We start from the raw sequence: 19,142 nt of genomic DNA, 5'->3' as shown, positions 1-19,142 counted from the left end.
TACGTTTACATTCTTCCAAGAGCCATCCCTTTGTTTATATTTCCGTTCACATAGGGGTAGAAAGGCTTGTTTTTTGACAAGACAAGATGTAGGTTTGAGTGACACCATTCTCATTATAAGTACGCTGCATTGGTGATGAACCGAAGAAAACCCAACACAATACTACCATTGCTTTTGAATTTCATTTTGTGTTGTAAAAATGTTCTGGCAACATGATTCTACATGTCATTCCGATAATGGCGATACGCACCTAGTTAGTTTTTTACTTATTCAAACAATGGAAAAAATGATAAACATATTTTCAGTCCTCTTAGTGGTCTTGAACCTGACACCATTTGTTGGTATTGCATTATATAAACAAAATGACATCCTCAATATGAAGCCCAGCCAAAGGGTGAACTTCGCAGGCGAATGAAGTTGGCTGTCTGGTGACCTGTTGCAGGCTCCAGTCTGCTATGACAACCTGTAGGCGTCTGTCGAACGCGTTGTGGGGGCAGTGTTGTCACCCCCAAGAGCCAATACGTGGCATCTAAGTGGTTAAACAGAAGCGATTAGAAAAAGCTTTGGAGTCTGATGTTGCAGGTAGAGGACATCTGTGTAGCACAGCCGGCATCTGTTTGGTGTGGTGCTGGCCCCTTATCCCACTCCATACATTGGGAAGGCATAAACCAAATCTTTGTCTTTTATTATCCTACAGTTATCAATATTTTTTTTTGCTGATTATTATATTATAAACCAAGTATAGTCTGCAATACACATCTGTTTGGGACGCTTTCTTTCTATTCCCTGATTATATATGGATTTGGAAACTTTTTCTGTCAAATTTAAAGGGAACCTGTGATCAGGAAATTAGAGTTAGTGCTTAGGCTTCTTCTATTGCATGCTGAAGGCAGCCAACATTTTTATTAAAGGGGAAGTATCATCAGGAAATTAGCCCCATGAATAAAGGCCCTTGAATGCTTATAAAATGCATACCTTTCTAGCAGTATTCATTTTGGAAATTGCAGAGCAATGAATCTCTGAAGCTTTAATTGCATAGACAGTGGGTAGACTCCACTTCCAGCTCTCATACCTATCTCCTTATTTCCCTGCCGGCCGCCGGCTTTCAGTCTCTGACTGGCAAGTCACTTTACTCTCTTCCCCTGCCCAAGTCACTTTTCGATAGCGATCTGCGTCTACACTGCCCCTTCTGACAACCTTAGGCAATGATGTAATGACATAGTCCACCAGTAAGGCTGTACACCACCCATATACACTGTCCTCCGTGCAGGCCAAAACCATGTCATTTCCACTTACATTTGAATAGTATGGATATTTTTTTTCACAGAAAAGTATTTTTTTACATGTATAAATTTATATTTAGATGTTTTTAGTGGGTTCCAGGTTCTTACACCACCATGATGACTAAAATAATAGGGCAGAAGCACTGAGCTGAAAGCATCGACTTCAGTCTCTCGGCTCGTTGCGTCTGCCTCTTGGTTTTAGCAATCGGTATAGGTTCATCGGTCAGACTCTATCCAATCTAAACTCCTGATATGTCTCCATGACATGGTAACATTTTTGTGAAACTCTGTAATATCTAACATACCTGTAGATCCCATAATATATAACATAGATGGTTCTGATCTTGCTATGAAAAAATTAGGAGTAAAAACATTTTAGAAGTTGTCACCTATCCTGTGTTCAGGATTGATGAGGATCCCAGCGGTCGAATACCCACCAATCGGCAAGTTGTCTCTTGACCTATAAGGTCTAATGTTGGGAATAAACCTTTAATATCTCTGTATCTTTAGTGTATGTTGGTTGGAGGAAGACAGCTGAGTAACAGGGAGCTGTACAGTAAGACTAAAAGGAGTTGTCATTCTAGCACTTAAGATGGAACATGAGCAAATAATAGGTTAAAGATGTTGTGGTCACCACGAGATAATGGCCCAGCACAACATGAGCATTGAAAAAAGAAACCTTAGACCCTCAGAAACTTAGAAAAAATTGCAAACAAAATAAGACTGGGCAACAAAAGGGTAAGGTTCAGTAATAGCAGAAAACTGGATATACCCAAGTGAAATTCCTCAGCAGAGAATCTGCAACCTTCACGGTGGGATCTGCAGCCAAATATTGTCTAATAGATTACGGCCATTTGAACAGGAGAATACCCCCAGTGGCAGGGGGCTGGCAAGGACTTCAAAACCGAACATCTGCAGGGTCTAAACAGAACGGCGAGGGGTAAATTGGTAACAGTGGCTTTAAAAGAAGGGAGGGAAAGTGTATGTGTAGACAAGCTGCGGGAGTGAATGGCACTCTGCGGGAATGGTGGCAAGGAGGGTGTCAAGTGTAAGCCCACGCAGCTGGTTAATCTTGAAAGGATTGCTTTAGTTATTTAGTCAGTGCTCCTCACACAAATCCATACTAAGCAGGGAATCATCACAGTGCCATTATTAAATAGTTCATTAAATAGGTCCGAAGACTGAAACATGTTAAAAACTTCCTAAAACTTCGGGGCAAAATGACAATGCATCAGTCTAGTCATAGAAAAACATAGGCTGAGCCCTCACTTGTACCTCTTTGTGCTTTCTTCGCATGATGTACTGGAGGCTATATGTTTGGAGGTGTTGTGCAGCAATACATGAAGGCTATATGGCTTCTTACTAAAGAAAGCATGCATCTAGGGGCAGACATTTCATTGGTGCAACCTGTGCTGCTGCACGGGGCCCGAGAAGTATGGGGGCCCACTACCACCTCCAATGCAGATAGAATTATGCATTATGATGAGCTATTGGACTGCAAAGGGCCCATATATTGTTCTTGAACAGGAGCCCTCCTCTATCTGTGCTTGCCCCTTCATACAGCTTCCTTGTGCATGAGCCAGTGATGTTCATTCCTGTATACCACTCTAAACTTAAATATGTTTGGAACTCGGCGCTGATTAATGGAGTTTTGAGTCTTTCCACCCAAAATGTACAAGAGGAAAGGATTGTTTTAAAAAAAAAAAAGTTTTAGGGTATGTGCACACGTCAGGATTTCTGGCAGAAATTTTCCTGACAAAAACCTGACATTTCTGCCAGAAATCCGCATGCGTTTTTTCCCGCTTTTTTGACTCGTTTTGACGCGTTTTTGATGTGTTTTTTGTGCGTTTTTCCCAAATGCTTAGAATTGCGGGAAAAACGCAGAAAATCCGCAAAAAGAAAGAACATTCTCATTTTTTTACCGCAATGCGTTTTTTTGCGGAAAAAACCCATCCATGTGCACAAAACATGCAGAATGCATTCTTAGGCTACGTTCACATTAGCGTTTTGCGGGGCTGCGTCGGGCGCATCCGCGGCGACACATGCGTCATGTGCCCCTATATTTAACATGGGGGCGCATGGACATGCGTTGTATTGCGTTTTGTGACGCATGCGTCTTTTTTGGCGCAAGCATCAGGGCGCAGACGACGCAGCAAGTTGCATTTTTTTTGCGTCCAAAATCATGCCAAAAAAGGATGCATGCATCACAAAATGATGCGTTTTGCATGCGTTCTTGTTTGCGTTGTGCGTTGCGTCGCCGACGCAGCACCGCACAACGCAAATGTGAACGTAGCCTAAATGATAGAATGCATAATGTATGCGTTTTTAATGAGTTTTTATAGCGTTTTTAGCGCAAAAAATTCTAATCCCTATTATTCCAGCACTGGTCACTCAGGTGGTCTTAGACGTTGTATCCAGCCGTTGTTTGAATAAAGAAAAATATACAGTACAGACCAAAAGTTTGGACACTCCTTTTTTTGTATTTTCATGACTATGAAAATTGTACATTCACACTGAAGGCATCAAAACTATGAATTAACACATGTGCAATTACATACTTAACAAAAAAGTGTTAATGCATACCCCAAAGGCACCCGGCACCCCGGCATCTGACTTTACTCACCATGGGTAAGATACTTCATTACTAGGTATACTGCTATTGCTTTTTTCCCCTATATGGATGATGGTCACTGTGACAGCCTTTGGGGTATGCATTAGTTTACAGGCATCCAATTCCCTGACTTATATTGGTGCTATGTGAATACTATTTGGATTGGGTGCCATATACTCTATATGACTTATAGTGGATTATACTAGTACCATGGGTTTGGTTTACACAAATTTACTGGTCTTGCCGGGGACTTACTGTTTCTAAACTAGGGCCTTTTGCTTTGTTCTACTTTTTTGCTATTTTGTGATTTATCGTGTTCATAGTATTTATAAAAAAATATACAACTTTTAAAATTCAATTTTCTTTGTGTATGGAACTCCATTTTTGGTGTTTAAATGTATATCAGGAGTATACACTCACTATCCAGCTACTTTATGGGCAAATATATGAAGTCACTTGGACATTACTCTTTATTATATGGGACCCATATTCTCTCTGTGTAAGGGCTATTTGACCAAGAAGGAGAGTGATGGGTGCTACGCCAGATGACCTAGCCACAGTCACCAGACCTGAACCCAATCGAGATGGTTTGGGGTGAGCTGGACCGCAGAGTGAAGGCAAAAGGGCCAACAAGTGCTAAGCATCTCTGGGAACTCCTTCAAGATTGTTGGAAGACCATTTCCGGTGACTACCTCTTGAAGCTCATCAAGAGAATGCCAAGAGTGTGCAAAGCAGTCATCAAAGCAAAAGGTGGCTACTTTGAAGAACCTAGAATATAAGACATATTTTTAGTTGTTTCACACTTTTTTGATAAGTATATAATTCCACATGTGTTAATTCATAGTTTTGATGCCTTCAGTGTGAATGTACAATTTTCATAGTCATGAAAATACAGAAAAATCTTTAAATGAGAAGGTGTGTCCAAACTTTTGGTCTGTACTGTATATACAGTATATTGGTAGAATTAAATAAAATCAGAACATTCCCAGTACTATAAAAACATAAATCTGTGTGAGAACATTTGATACATGTTTCGGACTAAATCTCAGTCCATTCTCATGGATGAGTCGTGCATTGCTTATATTTATGAATAAGGGCTGAGATTCAGTCTGAAACATGATATACATAAGAACCAAAGAAAAGAGCTTTTAGGCCATGTTCACACGTTCCTGATTTCCCTGCTGTTTTTTCTGCACTAAAAACCGCAGCTCTTGGCAGAAAACACAGGTGCGTTTTTTGGTGCTTTTTTATGCGTTTTTTGATGCGGTTTTTGATGCGGTTTTTAGTGCAGTTTCTGTGTGTTTTCTAGGAAGTTTTTTAAGGGTTAAAATGGCTGAAAATACCCTAACCCTAACCCTACCCCTAACCCTAACCCTAGTTCTAACTGTAGTGGGGAAAAAAAAATTTTTTTTATTTAATTATTGTTACTACCTATGGGGGTGATAAAGGGGGGGGGTGGGCATTTACCTTTTTTTATTTTGATCACTGTGAGGTTATCACAGTGATCAAAATGTGCCTGGAACGAATCTGCCGGCCGGCAGATTCGGCGGGCGCACTGCGCATGCGCCCACCATTTTGGAAGATGGTGGCGCCCAGGGAGAAGACGGCCGGATGGACATCGGGAGGCCTGGTAAGTATAAGGGGGGGAGATTAGGGCACGGGGGGTGGCATCGGAGCATGGGGGGTGGGATTGGGGCACGGGGGGGGCAGCCACACTCCGCCCACGCACTTCCTGCTGCAGCGGTTCTGCACCACAAACCGCAGAAAACCCGCAGATATTTTTTTCGTCTGCGGGTTTTACTGCGGGTTTGACCTCACAATGGAGGTCAATGGGTGCAGAACCGCTGCAGTTCTGCAAAAAGAAGTGACATGGTACTTCTTTTTTACCGCAGCTATTCAGCGCGGCTTTTTTCGCGATTTTCCGCAATGTGGGCACAGCAGTTCCTGTTTTCCATAGGGTACATTGTAATGTACCCTGCATGGAAAACAGCTGCGGACCCGCAGCGGCAAAATCGCGGCGGTTCCGCATTAAAAAAAGGATTGTGTGAACATGGCCTTAAATTCCCAAAAAATAACTCAATAGTAGTACATAGTTAATCACAAATGCCCAAAATGATTTTTTTCCATACAAAATATGTCTTTTATGATAATTAAATATAAACAAGGCAAAACAGTGCTCGCAATAAAAAGCCCTCCCCCCCCAAAGAAGCAGCAGCGAAACGCGCGTTGGGGTATCTGTGCAGCGGTGTTCGGCATCCTATGGGTGAGATATGTTTACCTTGGATATTTATGCACTATTAGCACTTTATTTGTAACCCTTAGGGAATGCGGGGATGTATGTTCACCCTATACTGAATAATAAGCATGTGCTTTTAAGGGATGTTATATATCCTGCCCATCTCTTATTAAGCTTTCAATGAGGCTACTCTCCCCTTTATACGCACATATGTGGTTTTTTTTTGAGTGCTCTCATTTCTATGGATTGCCTGCCCCTGTCAGTTTGCATCATTGTTCATTAGATCGGTCCAGTATTTCTTGCTTTTTATTGTGAGCACTGTTTTGCCCTGTTTATATTTAATTATCAATTAAGACATATTTTGTATGGAAAAAAATCATTTTTGGGCAATTTTGATTAACTATGTACTACTATTGAGTTTTTTTTGGAATTTAACCCCTTCCCGACCCATGACGCCACGTAGGCGTCATGAAAGTCGGTGCCAAGCCGACCCATGACGCCTATGTGGCGTCATGGAAAGATCGCGTCCCTGCAGATCCGGTGAAAGGGTTAACTCCCATTTCACCCGATCTGCAGGGACAGGGGGAGTGGTAGTTTAGCCCAGGGGGGGTGGCTTCACCCCCTCGTGGCTACGATCGCTCTGATTGGCTGTTGAAAGTGAAACTGCCAATCAGAGCGATTTGTAATATTTCACCTATTATAACGGGTGAAATATTACAATCCAGCCATGGCCGATGCTGCAATATCATCGGCCATGGCTGGAAATACTAATGTGCCCCCACCCCACCCCACCGATCGCCACCCAGCCCCCCGATCTGGCCGGTACACTGCTCCGGCTCCCCTCCATCCAGTGCTCCGCTCCCCCCGTGCTCTTGTCCACTCCCCCCGTGCTCCAATCACCCCCCCGTGCTCCAATCACCCCCCCTGCATTCCGATCCACCCCCCCCCCCGTGCTCCATTCCACCCCCCGTGCTCCGTACCAGCCCCCCGTGCTCCGTTCCACGCCCCCCGTGCTCCGTTCCACGCTTGCCGCGCTCCGATTCCCCCCCCCCGTGCTCCGATCCCCCCCCCCCCGTGGTCCCCCCACCCGTGGTCCCCCACCCCATCATACTTACCGATCCTGCCGGGGTCCCGTCCGTCTTCTCCCTGGGCGCCGCCATCTTCCAAAATGGCGGGCGCATGCGCAGTGCGCCCGCCGAATCTGCCGGCCGGCAGATTCGTTCCAAAGTGCATTTTGATCACTGAGATATAATCTATCTCAGTGATCAAAATAAAAAAAATAATAAATGACCCCCCCTTTGTCACCCCCATAGGTAGGGACAATAAAAAAATAAAGAAATTTTTTTTTCCACTAATGTTAGTATAGGGTTAGGGCTAGGGTTAGGGGTAGGGTTAGGGGTAGGGCTAGGGTTAGGGCTAGGGGTAGGGTTAGGGGTAGGGTTAGGGCTAGGGTTAGGGTTTCGGTATGTGCACACGTATTCTGGTCCTCTGCGGATTTTTCCGCTGCGGATTTGATAAATCCGCAGTGCTAAACCGCTGCGGATTTATGGCGGATTTACCGCGTTTTTTTCTGCGCATTTCACTGCGGTTTTACAATTGCGATTTTCTATTTGAGCAGTTGTAAAACCGCTGCGGAATCCGCACAAAGAAGTGACATGCTGCGGAATGTAAACCGCTGCGTTTCCGTGCAGTTTTTCCGCAGCATGTGTACAGCGATTTTTGGTTCCCATAGGTTTACATAGAACTGTAAACTCATGGGAAACTGCTGCGGATCCGCAGTGTTTTCCGCAGCGTGTGCACATACCTTTAGAATTAGGCCATGTGCCCACACTGCGGATTGGCCGCTGCGGATTCGCAGCAGTATTCCATCAGGTTTACAGTACCATGTAAACATATGAAAAACCAAATCCGCTGTGCCCATGGTGCAGAAAATACCGCGCGGAAACGCTGCGTTGTATTTTCCGCAGCATGTCAATTCTTTGTGCGGATTCCACGGTGTTTTACACCTGTTCCTCAATAGGAATCCGCAGGTGAAATCCGCACAAAAAACACTGGAAATCCGCGGAAAATCCGCAGGTAAAACGCAGTGCCTTTTACCCGCGGATTTTTCAAAAATGGTGCGGAAATATCTCACACGAATCCGCAACGTGGGCACATAGCCTTAGGGTTAGGGTTGGAATTAGGGTTGTGGTTAGGGTTGTGATTAGGGTTATGGCTACAGTTGGGATTAGGGTTAGGGGTGTGTTGGGGTTAGTGTTGGAGGTAGAATTGAGGGGTTACCACTGTTTAGGCACATCAGGGGTCTCCAAACGCAACATGGCGCCACCATTGATTCCAGCCAATCTCGTATTCAAAAAGTCAAATGGTGCTCCCTCACTTCCGAGCCCTGTCGTGTGCCCAAACAGTGGTTTATCCCCACATATGGGGTATCAGTGTACTCAGGATAAACTGCGCAACAATTATTGGGGTCCAATTTCTCCTGTTACCCTTGTGAATCTAAAAAAATGCTTGCTAAAACATCATTTTTGAGGAAAGAAAAATGATTTTTTATTTTCACGGCTCTGCGTTGTAAACGTCTGTGAAGCACTTGGGGGTTCAAAGTGCTCACCACATATCTAGATAAGTTCCTTGGGGGGTCTAGTTTCTAAAATGTGGTCACTTGTGGGGGGGTTTCTACTGTTTAGGCACACCAGGGGCTCTGCAAACGCAATGTGACGCCCGCAGACCATTCCATCAAAGTCTGCATTTCAAAAGTCACTACTTCCCTTCTGAGCCCCGACGTGTGCCCAAACAGTGGTTTACCCCCACACATGGGGTATCAGCGTACTCAGGAGAAACTGGACAACAACTATTGGGGTCCAATTTCTCCTGTTACCCTTGGGAAAATAAAAAATTCTGGGCTAAATAATTATTTTTGAGGAAAGAAAACGTATTTATTATTTTCACGGCTCTGCATTATAAACTTCTATGAAGCACTTGGGGGTTCAAAGTGCTCACCACACATCTAGATAAGTTCCTTTCGGGGTCTAGTTTCCAAAATGGGGTCACTTGTGGGGGGTTTCTACTGTTTAGGCACATCAGGGGCTCTGCAAACGCAACGTGACGCCCGCAGAGCATTCCATCAAAGTCTGCATTTCAAAACGTCACTACTTCACTTCCGAGCCCCAACGTGTGCCCAAACAGTGGTTTACCCCCACATATGGGGTATCACCGTACTCCGGAGAAACTGGACAACAAATATTGGGGTCAAATTTCTCCTGTTACCCTTGGGAAAATAAAAAATTGCAGGCTAAAAGATCATTTTTGAGAAAATAATTTTTTTTTTATTTTCATGGCTCTGCGTTATAAACTTCTGTGAAGCACTTGGGGGTTCAAAGTCCTCACCACACATCTAGATTAGTTCCTTTGGGGGTCTAGTTTCCAAAATGGGGTCATTTCTGGGGGATCTCCAATGTTAAGGCACACAGGGGCTCTCCAAACGTGACATGGTGTCCGCTAATGATTGGAGCTAATTTTCCATTTAAAAAGCCAAATGGCGTGCCATCCCTTCCGAGCCCTGCCGTGCGCCCAAACAGTGGTTTACCCCCACATATGGGGTATCGGCGTACTCAGGACAAACTGGACAACAATATTTGGCGTCCAATTTCTCCTATTATCCTTGGCAAAATAGGAAATTCCAGGCTAAAAAATCATTTTTGAGGAAAGAAAAATTATTTTTTATTTTCATGGCTCTGCGTTATAAACTTCTGTGAAGCACCTGGGGGTTTAAAGTGCTCAATATGCATCTAGATAAGTTCCTTGGGGGGTCTAGTTTCCAAAATGGGGTCACTTGTGGGGGAGCTCCAATGTTTAGGCACACAGGGGCTCTCCAAACGCGAAATGGTGTCCGCTAACAATTGGAGCTAATTTTCCATTCAAAAAGTCAAATGGCGCGCCTTCCCTTCCGAGCCCTGCCGAGTGCCCAAACAGTGGTTTACCCCCACATATGAGGTATCGGCGTACTCGGGAGAAATTGCCCAACAAATTTTATGATCCATTTTATCCTACTGCCCATGTGAAAATGAAAAAATTGAGGCGAAAAGAATTTTTTTGTGAAAAAAAAGTTTTTTTTCATTTTTACAGATCAATTTGTGAAGCACCTGAGGGTTTAAAGTGCTCACTAGGCATCTAAATAAGTTCCTTGGGGGGTCTAGTTTCCAAAATGGGGTCACTTGTGGGGGAGCGCCAATGTTTAGGCACACAGGAGCTATCCAAACGCGACATGGTGTCCGCTAACGATGGAAATAATTTTTCATTCAAAAAGTCAAATGGCGCTCCTTCCCTTCCGAGCCTTACCATGTGCCCAAACAGTGGTTTACCCCCACATGTGAGGTATTGGTGTACTCAGGAGAAATTGCCCAACATATTTTAGGATCCATTTTATCCTGTTGCCCATGCGAAAATGAAAAAATTGAGGCTAAAAGAATTTTTTTGTGAAAAAAAAGTACTTTTTCATTTTTACGGATCAATTTGTGAAGCACCTGGGGGTTCAAAGTGCTCACTATGCATCTAGATAAGTTCCTTGGGGCGTCTAGTTTCCAAAATAGGGTCACTTGTGGGGGAGCTCCAATTTTTAGGCACACGGGTGCTCTCCAAACGTGACATGGTGTCCGCTAAAGAGTGGAGCCAATTTTTGATTCAAAAAGTCAAATGGCGCTCCTTCCCTTCCAAGCCCTGCCGTGCGCCCAAACAGTGGTTTACCCCCACATATGAGGTATCAGCGTACTCAGGACAAATTGGACAACAACTTTCGTGGTTCAGTTTCTCCTTTTACCATTGGGAAAATAAAAAAATTGTTGCTAAAAGATAATTTTTGTGACTAAAAAGTTAAATGTTCATTTTTTCCTTCCATGTTGCTTCTGCTACTGTGAAGCACCTGAAGGGTTAATAAACTTCTTGAATGTGGTTTTGAGTACCTTGAGGGGTGCAGTTTTTAGAATGGTGTCACTTTTGGGTATTTTCAGCCATATAGACCCCTCAAACTGACTTCAAATGTGAGGTGGTCCCTAAAAAAATGGTGTTGTAAAAATGACAAATCGCTGGTCAAATTTTAACCCTTATAACTTCCTAGCAAAAAAAAATTTTGTTTCCAAAATTGTGCTGATGTAAAGTAAACATGTGGGAAATGTTATTTATTAACTATTTTGTGTCACATATCTCTCTGGTTTAACAGAATAAAAATTCAAAATGTGAAAATTGCGAAATTTTCAAAATTTTCGCCAAATTTCCGTTTTTATCACAAATAAACGCATAATTTATTGACCTAAATTTACCACTAACATGAAGCCCAATATGTCACGAAAAAACAATCTCAGAACCGCTAGGATCCGTTGAAGCGTTTTTGAGTTATTACCTCATAAAGGGACACTGGTCAGAATTGCAAAAAACGGCAAGGTCTTTAAGGTCAAAATAGGCTGGGTCATGAAGGGGTTAAAAGCTCTTTTCTTTGGTTCTTATGTATATCATATTGCTCTATTAGAGTATCCCCTATGAATATAGTCACTTTATACAGTCATGGCCAAAAGTATTGACACCCCTGCAATTCTGTCAGATAATACTCAGTTTCTTCCTGAAAATGATTGCAAACACAAATTATTTGGTATTATTATCTTCATTTAATTTGTCTTAAATGAAAAAACACAAAAGAGAATGAAGCAAAAAGCAAAACATTGATCATTTCACACAAAACTCCAAGAATGGGCCAGACAAAAGTATTGGCACCCTCAGCCTAATACTTGGTTGCACAACCTTTAGCCAAACTAACTGTGACCAACCACTTCCGGTAACCATCAGTGAGTTTCTTACAATGCTCTGCTGGAATTTTAGACCATTCTTCTTTGGCAAACTGCTCCAGGTCCCTGATATTTGAAGGGTGCCTTCTCCAAACTGCCATTTTTAGATCTCTCCACAGGTGTTTTATGGGATTCAGGTCTGAACTCATTGCTGGCCACCTTAGAAGTCTGCAGTGCTTTCTCGCAAACCATTTTCTACTGCTTTTTGAAGTGTGTTTTGGGTCATTGTCCTGCTGGAAGACCCATGACCTCTGAGGGAGACCCAGCTTTCTCACACTGGGCCCTACATTATGCTGCAAAATTTGTTGGTATTCTTCAGACTTCATAATGCCATGCACACGGTCAAGCAGTCCAGTGCCAGAGGCAGCAAAGCAACCCCAAAACATCAGGGAACCTCCGCCATGTTTGACTGTAGGGACCGTGTTCTTTTCTTTGAATGCCTCTTTTTTTCTCCTGTAAACTCTATGTTGATGCCTTTGCCCAAAAAGCTCTACTTTTGTCTCATCTGACCAGAGAACATTTTTCCAAAACGTTTTAGGCTTTTTCAGGTAAGTTTTGGCAAACTCCAGCCTGGCTTTTTTATGTCTTGGGGTAAGAAATGGGGTTTTCCTGTGTCTCCTACCATACAGTCCCTTTTCATTCAGACGCCGACGGATAGTACGGGTTGACACTGTTGTACCCTCGGACTGCAGGGCAGCTTGAACTTGTTTGGATGTTAGTCGAGGTTCTTTATCCAACATCCGCACAATCTTGCGCTGAAATCTCTTGTCAATTTTTCTTTTCCGTCCACATCTAGGGAGGTTAGCCACAGTGCCATGGGCTTTAAACTTCTTGATGACACTGCGCACGGTAGACACAGGAACATTCAGGTCTTTGGAGATGGACTTGTAGCCTTGAGATTGCTCATGCTTCCTCACAATTTGGTTTCTCAAGTCCTCAGACAGTTCTTTGGTCTTCTTTCTTTTCTCCATGCTCAATGTGGTACACAAGAACACAGGACAGAGGTTGAGTCAACTTTAATCCATGTCAACTGGCTGCAAGTGTGATTTAGTTATTGCCAACACCTGTTAGGTGCCACAGGTAAGTTACAGGTGCTGTTAATTACACAAATTAGAGAAGCATCACATGATTTTTCGAATGGTGCTAATACTTTTTTCCACCCCCTTTTTTATGTTTGGTGTGGAATTATATCCAATTTGGCTTTAGGACAATTCTTTTTGTATTTTTTCATTTAAGACAAATTAAATGAAGATAATAATACCAAAGAATTTGTGATTGCAATCATTTTCAGGAAGAAATTGAGTATTATCTGACAGAATTGCAGGGGTGTTAATATTTTTGGCCATGACTGTATGATCGGTTCTGGTATGTTATTATTTCAGTCTGAAACATGTAGGAAAAGTGCTCACACACATATATAGCTATGTCAGAAACAGACTCCATGGGGGTGGTATGAGGGTCCAAAGACCATAAGTGGGTGTTGTGCTTACAGCCCAACACCGTGCAGAGCGATTGGCATTTGTCAATATATACACACTGCTCAAAAACTAAAGGGAACACTACAATACCACATTCTAGGTATTACTGAATTAAATATTACAGTTGCAAATCTTTAGTAATTACATAGTGAAATGTGTTGAGAACAATAAAACATAAAAATGATCAATGTAAATAAAAATTAATATCCCATGGAGGCCAGGATTTGGAATGATACTTAGAATCAAAGTGGAAAGTCAAATTACAGAATGATCCACCTTCAGTGGAAATGTCTAAAGACAAGGAAATGATTCTCAATAGTGTGTGTGACCTCCCTACAATGCCTGGGCATGGTCCTGATGAGGAGGCTGAAGTTCTCCTGAGGGATCTCCTCACAGACCTGGTTTAAAGCATCAGTCAACTCCTGGACAGTCTGTGGTGCAACGTGACGTTGGTGGATGGAACGAGACATGATGTCCCAGATGTGCTTGATTGAATTCAGGTCTGGGGAACAGCGGCAGGCCAGTCCATACCATCAATATGTTTATCATGCTTGAGCTGCTGACACACTTATCCACATGAGGCTTAACATTGACATGCATCAGATGCAACCCAGGGCCCAGTGAAACTGAATATGGTCTCACAATGGGTCTGAGGATCTCATCTCAGTACCTAATGGTAGTCAGGGTAACACTGGCTAGCACATGGAGGGCTGTGAGGCCCTCCAAAAAATGCCTCCTTGCACTATTACTAACCCATTGCCAAACCTGTCATGCTGGCGGATGTTGCAGGCAACAGAATGTTCTTCACGGCGTCTCCAGATTCTGTCACGTGCTCAGTGTGAACCAGCTCTCATCCATGAAGAGCACAAGGGCCAATGTTGAATCTGCCAATCTTGGTGTTCTCTGGCAAATACCAATCTCTCTGCATGGTATTAGCTGTAAGCACAACACCCACTTGTGGACATTGGGCCCTCATACTACCCTCATGGAGTCTTTTTCTGACAGTTTGAACAGGCACATGCATGTTAGTGGCCTGCTGGAGGTCATTTTGCAGGGCGCTCTGACTGCTCCTGCTGTTCTTCCTTGCACAAAGGAGGAGGCAGTGGTCCTGCTGCTGGGTTGTTGCCCTCCTACAACCCCTCCAAATCTCCTGGTGTTCTGGCCTGTCGCCTGGTTTCTGCTCCATGTTCTGGATACTGTGCTGACAGACAGAGCTACCCTTCTTGCCAGAGCTCTCACTGATGTGTCATTTTGGATGAGCTTCACTACCTGAGCAACTTCTGTGGATTGTAGACACGGACTCCTGCAATTGTACCGTACCTCTAGGGGTGAAAGCAATGTCAAAATTCATAAGTGACCAAAACAACAGCCAAAAAGGATGAGAACAGAGAAATGGTCTGTGGTCACCCCCTGCGGATCCACTCCTTTATATGGGTTGTCTTGCTAATAGCCTATCATTTCTACCTGTCCTTTGTTCCATTTGCACAACAGCAGGAGAAATTGACTCACAATCATTGTTGCTTCATAACTGGACAGGTTGATTTCACAGAAGTTTGATTGACTTGAAGTTACATTGTTTGTGTTTAAGTGTTCCCTTTGTTTTTTGAGCAGTGTCTGTATATATAAATTAATAAACAGCAATAGTGCATGAAAATAATATAGGGTAGTTAGTTAACATAATTTTGATGAAAAAAAATGCAAAAGCTGTTCGACTATGTCAAGAGGACCCTAATCTGATATGTAGAGGGTAGGTTGCACTACTAAACATGTCCAAGAGTATATGTAAGACAAAAAGGGTACTGCATAATGTATGAAGTCTTAAGAAGCAGGCACATCAGAGGAGAAAGGCCAATGCATATAAAATGTGCACACCTAATATATGAAAATGAAAAAATACAATTCTATTGACACCATAACACAAAACCAATGAAAACATGTAAGAACCGTGTAACAACGCACCTGAGTCCGTCGTGACTTGAGTAGCAAAACATGTAGGCATATGTAATCATGTATAATACAATGGAATAGTCAAATGTGGTACCAGGGAGCAGTGCACATAATAAAGCAGCAAATAGATGGAGATTCTAATCGGGATGGTCCTAATTTCTAATATTTAACTTACAATTTGTCAGATGTTGTGCATCTGGATAAGGGCTTTTCCTATTGCTACCAATGAGCAGGAGTGGTTTTTTTTTTCATCCAAGCCGAGGATTCACTGGCTACTTCAACGTGGAGAAGCTGGATCACACACTCTTATTTATAATAAGCAATGTTGTCTTTTTCTTGACCATTGAGGTTTGGGAGTAGCTGCAGCGGTGAGGTGTCTAGCATGGCATGCCAATTACTGCACACCCTATGATGTCTTGTTACTTACCACTCCAATTACAAGCCTGGAAAGTCAAGTGACTGAAGAACGGGACATTATCATTTCCACTTTGTTTCAAGATCACCAGAGCAGCATGTGCTGGATCCTTGGGAATCGATGCTTTATAACAATCCCTGTCTTTTGAAAAAATATCCTTGACTGTAGCGCATACCATTTAATTTCTTAATATTTTAAGGGAACCTGGTAATTTGGGCAGCATGAATCAGACAGGCTCCATCATTACAAATATCCATGCTTTGAATAGGTAGCTGAGAACAATATGACTAGGTAAGCTAGTCAATGGGGGCCGGTCCTATATGCATCTTTTCTCTTAGCTCTGCTTTACTGACAGGTTCCTCAGTATGTGTGTATCGGGAGAGACCTGTCATTCAGTCCGAATCATGCAAGTCAAACTTACCATGACTAGTTCGATGGCATTACCCTGCCTGAATTTGCTTGACATAAATACTGTATATCTAATTTGGCATGCACTCTAAATTTAGATCGGGGTGCTGGTGAGACAGACCGTAAGGTCTAATAACAATATTATTAAAATCCACCGCACTCCCTGTGTGGAATATCTTAGAAACAAAAGAATTTTTTGAAACTTGCTAGTTTATTCAGGTGAAAAACAGAAATCAATCAAATGTGACAGATCAAATAGTAGGCACTTATTGAACAATTGTACAAGCGACTCAATGTGATTGACGTTTCGACCCTCCCGGGTCTTACTCTAAAGTCGCACTTAATCCAGGATTTATGAGTGGCTCTTATGGTAAAGAGGATGTTCTCCCTGTCATGTCAAGGGGCAGGTGCAGTCTCTTTAATACCAAGTATGGCCTAATAGTTGATTTTTCTCTGAGTGTGACCTTGTTGAGGAATAGCAGTGGTGCATCAGCGTCTTGCTGCTGTTTGCATATGCGATTTAAATAGAAAGTTGGTATGTCACTGGAGACAACCTTTTTTGCAGGTGCCAGCGTATCAGCCTTAAATTGCTGGTAAGTTGTATGTGGTTTAATGGATTTGCCAGTTCTGGATAAAGCCTTGTAGAGGGGTAACAGCGGCGCATCTGCGTCTTGCTGGTGGACATGTAGGCTTAATACCCTTAGTGGATGGGGGATAGCACTCCTGCGTCCTGTGGGAAGGAGTATGATTTACAAAAAAAGGGTATCATACAAGTGATGTCTAATTAAATAAGAGGCTTCGCTATTAATTGGGTGTCTGGTATGATTTATACTCCTGATGAAAGGGAACGTTTAACCCACAGTAGGAAGTGATGACAGACGCCATGGTAGCAGAAGTACCGCCCACTCCCTATATAAAGACAGCAGGCTTTATTTGAGAGAGAGATCTTTTACCCTCACACTGGGACACTTTTCATATAGGAAGGTCAGAGCTGCCACTGCAGGAGACCTTTATGATTCTGAACTATTTCCCCTGATGAACCCCCTGAACAGGGGAGGAAACGCGTTGGGAAAGGAAGACACATTACTCAGGGAGGCTATATTTGTCATGGGCACCGTGTAGTAGATCTATACTTGGGTACTGCCCTTGTCAGGGCGGGAGTCTTTTTGCAGAGGGCACGACAGGGAAGTCAGACCCCGAGACCCCCCCCCCCCCCCCAATATTTTTTTCCTCTCGTTACTTCAAGTTCACCTGTCCTGATCCTTTATGAATGGTGGAAAATCAGGAAACAACAATTGGGTGAGATTGTACCATTTTATTACATGCACTGGTATTTTTGAGCACTTCATAATTTTTTGTCTGTTTATTGTCTTTTTATCATATAAATTAAAGGTTAAGTTTTATCAGATTTAGAAGCTGGCTACGCTAGATGGTGGATATATGTACTAGTCAGAGTAATTTAGAGCAAACTGCTCAGATTTGAATTGCTGAGTATATATGTTTTCGTTATACATACTCCCGGCCAGAGCCCATCCAGAGGGTGCGATCTCGCACCGTGCAGTGTTTGTGGCCAACTAGAGGGCTCAGCCTCGCTCATTACAAGTGTAAGATGGGCTCTCTCCTGGTGTATGTATAATGCATTCCTTTCCTTCCAGTCCCTGCTCAGAAAACTGCAAATCCCCACCACACACAGTGCGTGCTCTGGGGGGATTCATAGGTCTACAGTCACACAGAGTGACTGACTGCAGACTTATCGATTTGAACCAGGCAACCCATTTAATGCTAGAGAAATTATGAAAAAATGGAACAAAATTTTCAAAGCAAATGAATTTATTGAGTATCGACTGTGAACAGAATAAAAGACCAAGAACTCAGCTTACCCTTGAGACTAATCCAGATAATTTTCGGCAAAATGAAGAACAGGATCACGTTGCTGCAGAATGTCAAGTAAATTTGCAGAAAGAAAATGTACAGCTTCAAATAGAGGTGCTTAGAAGTAAAATTTCTTCAAGTGTGAGCACCATGCACAGTAATGCACCTACACGCCTTGGCATGCTATCATAGCAATGAGATTATTAATGGTTGTCTGAGGAATGTTCTGCCTCGCTGACAATTGCCGGCCAATGATCTCAGATGTTCTCGGTGGGGAGACAAGTCTAGAGATGCTGCAGGCCATGATAGTATGTTTAGACCATGAAGGCTGCTCACAGTAGCATGAACAACATGTAGCCTATTGTTGAAGTGTTGAAAAACGGCTCCATGGACACTTTGGAGAAATTGCCAGACCACTGGTTGCATGACCAAATCATGACCACTAATAACGCCGAGCTGCTAGTGTACCTGGCAGGAAATATATAGAGGTCCAGCTACCATTTGTTATGTCACCCCACACTATAATCCCAAGATTAGGACCGGTGTGATGTTCCCTAGTGAAGCCTTCTTTGTAGCTTTTCCCACATGATCTCCAGACCAATCTGCAGCTATCGTTGTATTCAAGACAATAGCTGGTGGGCTCATCGCAAAAGAGCATAGTCCTCCATTTCAGCCTCTGATCTCCCATCGGGAGACCACTTTGTCAACTCCATGAAGAGACCATAATGAGAGAACATCACACCTGTCTGGGATTATATTGTGGGGTGGGTTCATGTACATTAGCCAGACCTCTCTTGCTTTCATTCCAGGTACAATAGCCGCTTGGCATTGCATTGATTTGTGCATGGAACCATTGGTACGGACAAGTGTCCTGGGTGCCATTTTTCAATACGACAACTCCAGGTCATGTGTTTTTTTGCTACTGTTAGCAGCCTGCATGGCCGTAGCATGCTACCATGACCTGCAGCATCTCAAGACTTGTCTCTAGCACATCTGCATCATCTATGGTTAGGAACTGCAAAGGGAGCTGCCAGCAGTGGATCTTGATGATTTGTGTGGCC

At 43.1% G+C, this 19,142-nt stretch overlaps 1 protein-coding gene across 2 annotated transcripts in view; it reads left to right on the top strand.

The window, feature by feature from the left end:
* LOC138675501 (zinc-regulated GTPase metalloprotein activator 1B-like) overlaps positions 1-19,142 on the top strand; it is a 241,759-nt gene that overhangs the window by 148,085 nt on the left and 74,532 nt on the right. The gene's annotated exons all lie outside the window — the stretch shown is intronic.

The sequence above is a fragment of the Ranitomeya imitator genome, chromosome 1 (assembly GCF_032444005.1).
Source record: "Ranitomeya imitator isolate aRanImi1 chromosome 1, aRanImi1.pri, whole genome shotgun sequence".
NCBI classification, from domain to species: Eukaryota; Metazoa; Chordata; class Amphibia; order Anura; family Dendrobatidae; genus Ranitomeya; species Ranitomeya imitator.
Note: the sequence above shows the minus strand (reverse complement) of the source record. Positions and strands in the feature narration are given on the sequence as shown.